This window comes from Myotis davidii, unplaced genomic scaffold (assembly GCF_000327345.1).
Source record: "Myotis davidii unplaced genomic scaffold, ASM32734v1 scaffold1477, whole genome shotgun sequence".
In the NCBI taxonomy this organism is placed as follows: domain Eukaryota; kingdom Metazoa; phylum Chordata; class Mammalia; order Chiroptera; family Vespertilionidae; genus Myotis; species Myotis davidii.
The window spans coordinates 564,480-569,236 of record NW_006288182.1 but is presented as its reverse complement, the minus strand read 5'-3'; the positions used below and the strand labels follow the sequence as shown (position 1 = coordinate 569,236).

At 58.5% G+C, this 4,757-nt stretch overlaps 1 protein-coding gene across 1 annotated transcript in view; it reads left to right on the top strand.

Moving 5' to 3' along the window:
* Positions 1–4,757, top strand: part of TET3 (tet methylcytosine dioxygenase 3) — an 84,567-nt gene that overhangs the window by 11,159 nt on the left and 68,651 nt on the right. The gene's annotated exons all lie outside the window — the stretch shown is intronic.

Genomic DNA, 4,757 nt, shown 5'->3' with positions numbered 1-4,757 from the left:
GGGGGGGGGGGGGGGGGGCCACGGGACCCTGGAGCCCTAGGAGAGAGAGGGTTGGCGGACTCGCACGAGGAGGGCTGAGTCCTGTCTGAACTGTGTTCTCGCTGCAGGACAGGAAGCCATTGGGTGGAGGAGAGCGCTATCTCCTGCGTGTGTGTGTGTGTGTGTGTGGGGGGGGGGGGGCAGCTCCTCCCTCTGGCCTCGCTTCAGTTTCCCGAGGCAGGAACGTCATCTGCTTTAACTTGTAGACCCATGAGCTGCTTTCCCAGGCTCATTCAGCAAGTCTCGCCTGGGACTGGCTGTGCGCGCGGCTGCGGCTGAGGCTGAGCTACGGGCAAAGGGGAGGCAGCGTGGACTCTGTCCCTAATGAGCTCACGGTTTGTGGAGGGAGATGAGCGTGGAAGCAAATAATTACAGTGCGGTTTGGTAGGGCGACAGGGAGGGATGCCCTGAGGGCAGAGCCCAGACTTAGTCATCTCTGGGCCCAGAGAACCCAGTGGAAAAAGGAAGGGACCTGTTCTGAGAGTTTCAGGATAGCGATAGGTGAAGGGTTGGGGTGGGGAGACCCCCAGGAGGAGGGCGAACTCTCCTCTGAGCCTGAGGTGTGTAGAGATGCTGCCCGAATGCTTGAATGCCCGTCCGAGGTGGCAGGGGTGTGGAAGGACACAATTCTCCTGGGAGGTTTTCCCGAGAGGCGCTCCCAGGTTTCCGAACCACTCGGCATGCCCGTCCCACCGCTGCAGGTCCTGGGTTACTGACTTGGGCTCTGGAACAGTTGGTCCCAGGCTGCTGGACGTGGGGTGGGGACACCCTAACGAGGCTCATAGACCATAGACCTCCTCACAAGCATCTAGGAGGGCACGCGGAGTTTGGGCAGAGCCGCGACTGCTACCTGTCAGCCCGGCAGCCCCGGAGCGTTCTGCTTGTTGGTAGTGACGCGTGCAGGCGGAGTTGTCGGCTGGCTCTGACTCTTTTCCCGTGGACATTGCTGGGTGCCCGGATTCAGTCTGGTTCTGCTGTATCTCCAAGGAGGAGCACCTTGTCTTCTGTCGCTGCGGCTCTCCTCCTCCTCCACCTCCTCCTCCTCCTCTTCCTCCCTCCTCCATCCTCCCTCCTGAGATTGCTGTTGACACAGACTTCCGCTGCCAAAGCTAATTGTGAGGCCTGATCAGTGAATGAAGGCAAAGGCAGTTCCCATGACAACCATGAAGAGTTTCAAATATAGGGGATGATGTGTGTGATGGGTTGCAATTACTTGGGTGGAAATGGATGCGTGGACACCAAGGACTTTAAACATAGGCTCTGAAGGTGGAGGGGGTGTTGGGTTTCTTTGGCAGGATCCTTTGTGTGATGAAGAAGGAAGGGAAGAAGGTCACAGACTTCCCCCACAGTCAGTTCCACGCGCCTCCGGTGTGTGGAATGTGGGATAAAACCCCGCAGGGGCTCTGCAGAGGCACGACTCCAGCCCTTCTGGTGGGAGAGGCAGGGCACCCAGAGAGACAAATAGCCGTGCTGAGTGTCAGATGAGAAACATTAGAAGTGCTGTCGGCTGGCGGAGCACCATAGTAACCTGAGAAGGCTTCCTGGAGGAAGTGGGCTTGAACTGAGCTTTGAAATGAAGCTTTGTGGGGAGTGACCTCATTCAGGACACAGCCATGGCCTGGGAGGAGAAGTCTGTCTACCCACTGCCCCTGGAAGAGGTAGGCTGATATGAAAATCATAGGGCTACACAGAGCAGCACTGACTGTACAGCTACGAGTGTGGGGTATCCGGAGCCCTGCTTAGTCCTTTCCTAGCTGAGAAAATTTGGGCAAGGTGCTTCACCTCTCTGTTTCTCCATTTCCCCATCTCTAGAATGGGCATGAATAATTCCGGTCTCATTAGTTTGCTTTGAGGGTTAAATAAGATATGGTTCAGTTTGCTCCAAGGATGGGGCCTGGTGTGGGTTTGGTACTTGGTCTATGTCTGAAGGTGTTCCCATTCCCTAGTCTTTCTATATCTGTGTCGTTCTGGCCTGTGGTGATCCGTGTTCCTGAGGTTCTCACTGTGGGGGAATTTTGTGTGTTCTGAGAGTGAGTGAATTTATTCACCTCTCCTTGGTGATGAGGACTGTGGCCCCATTCCTCCTGCTGGGGGTGCAGTGGGGGAGTAGAGGTCATGATGGAAGGTGTACGGGGACACCATACAAAAGGGTCCCAAGTACCTCTGGGTCAGTTACTGTGAAGCTGTAAATGAAGAAAGGGGGCCGATAGAGATGGGACAGGTTGGCCGTGAAGAGTGACTTTGCTGGAGTCCTGGCATTCCAGATGCCTCAGAAAAGGCCAGAGGCCAGGGTGGGGCAGAGATAGGAGCAGGTGGACTCCTCAGGGCCCATGGGCTCCTCTTGGGGTGTCTGCAGGAGGTGGGACTGAGTTAGCAATGGGGGGTGGGCGGCTCCTGCCGGCTGGTGAGGAAGATGTGGGCTGGGCTGAACAGGCTGAGGCTCAGCTCTAGGTGAGTTGTGGCAGGTCCTGCCCTCCCAGGAGACGAGGTGTCCCTCTGATTCTTGGGTCTCTCAGAGAGAAAGCCAACCAGGCGAGTGGCCTCTGTCTCGCCCAGCCCCCTACCTTTCCTCCCTTCTTGCTAGACACTCTGCTCAGCACATTCCAGCTCTGTGCGGAGCCTAGTAAAGGGCCCCCGCCCACGTGGGAAAGACCGCCCTGTAAATAAATAACTGAACTTGGCTGTGATTGGTGCGCTGGGAGAGGCCCTGCCTGCTCTGGGAAGGCCCGGGGAGAGGGGGTGATGCTCACAGAGGCCAGATGAGCCGGAAAAGTGGCGGAGGGAGGTAACTTTCAGAGGAAGCCTTGCTCCTTGCACCACGTGGGGGAAGGGGGTGGGGAACCCAGGCAGGCAGCAGCATCTCGAAGTCTCTGATACGATGCTCAGACCCGTACCTTAAAGGGAAGTGGTTGAGTTCAAGTGACCCCCATCTCTCGTTGCGTTTTCCTGGGGTCGGCAGAGAGAGGGGGGGGTTAGAGGACTGGGAGGAGAAAGGCCTAGATTGGAATTCTAGCCTATCACGCAGCAGCCGGGTGCTCTGTGGGCAGATCACCAACGTCTATGCCTAAGCCCGCTTCCCCATAAGAGACAAGGTTGTGTGTGGAGTCATTCAAATGAGATGCCCCTACTGGCGTGGTTGGCACAGAGCCTGGTACATGGCAGGGGCTTGATCAACTGTGGCAGCCGCAGCAGCAACAGCATTAATTGTTACTCTCCAGGCAGCACGCAGACTGTGTGTGGAGTGGGTAGGTGGGCCAGGGTTTGGGGGGCCAGGGTAAAGGGGGGACTTCTCTTGGCCCGGCCCAGATAAGAGCTAAGGGGTGCAGAAGCCCATTTTCCCATCTTGAACCATGACTCGGGACACTGTTCCTTGCCCTGCCTGAGAGGAGCCTGGCGGTGCTGCCCTTTGTCCCCGGGGGTGATGAAGGTGTGGGCCCTGTGCCTCCTGGGATCTCCTCACCCGGTGGGAGCTTTTGTCTCTCCTAAGGCCGCTTATCCCAGCTGAGTACCCCCATGGGGCACCCGGTAGGGGCAGCAGTGGGGCGTCTGTGGTAGACCTGGTAGAGGAGCACATCGCTTGAAACAGCTGTCACACATTCTCACCAGCCCGAGACACTTTTCTCCGACCTTAGCTTCTTCATCCGTGAGACAAGAAGTAGCACAGGATGAGTTCTCCCAGAAACGGAGCGCAAGTAGCTAGCAGCGCCCGCAGCGTGCCGGGATGCGCTGCGTTTCTGCACAGAATCCTCACAGACGACACGTGAGCACCGGAGTCTGTGACGGCCCCTCCGTGGGAGGTGGGGGCTCTGGGTGTTCAGCTACAGGGAGGGGAGGGGACAGAGCAGGATGTGCCCGGGGATGCCAGGCATTATATCCAGGAGTGGAGGACGGGGGGCCCTCCTCACCCCGTTGTTCTCCCGCCCTTCCGTGTCCTGGGCATTGAAGCTTTCAAAGGCTCAGAGCCTGGGAACTGGAGGTCATCGCTTTGGGGTCCTCAGCCTTTTCCCAGGGGTGGGAAGCCCTGATGCGGGGGGTGGGGGTGGGGTGTGGGGAGTGCTTCCTGTGGCCCTTCTGAGAAGGGAGAGAGTACCCCCAGTGGTGCTGATGGGGAGGCTATCTGGATGGGGGGGCGGGTGTAGAACCAGGCAGAGGGATGAGCCATCCTAGGGTGAGGTGTGGGTGTTTGCATGGGGAGGGCCAGGCTGGCATGGGGAGGCTCTGAGCCACAGCCAATGTGGGCTTCCAGAAGTCTGCTTTCGGAGGTGGGAGTCGGAGGGAGGAGTAGGGCTGCATCTGGTTAGGAGCCTGGTATTTAAAGCTGGACCGCCTGGCTCGGAGGGAGTCCCAGCTCTGCTGCTTTCCAGCCCTGTCGCGTTGGGTAAGTTACTTCACTGGGCTAGCCTGTTTCCTTATCTGCAAAATGGGGTGAAGGTTCACACTGTCGAGGCTTCCTTTTTTCTTTGAAGATCGAGGGGCTGTTGCTCCTCAGGCTCTTGCGGCGCTGGCGCTGGGTGAGGCCGGTGTCCTGTGGGGAGACCCCAGAGGTGGGAGAGGAAGTCCCACCAGCTGCGGCTGGACCCCAGGAGTGGCCCGCCGTGTGACCCTAGAGATGCAGAGGATGCCACTGGTATTCCCTTCGGGGTCCCCTGCTGGGAGGAAACGAGGTGCTCGGGGATCCCCGAGGTGCCCCGAGATCCCGGGCCTGCCTGGCAGTGGGC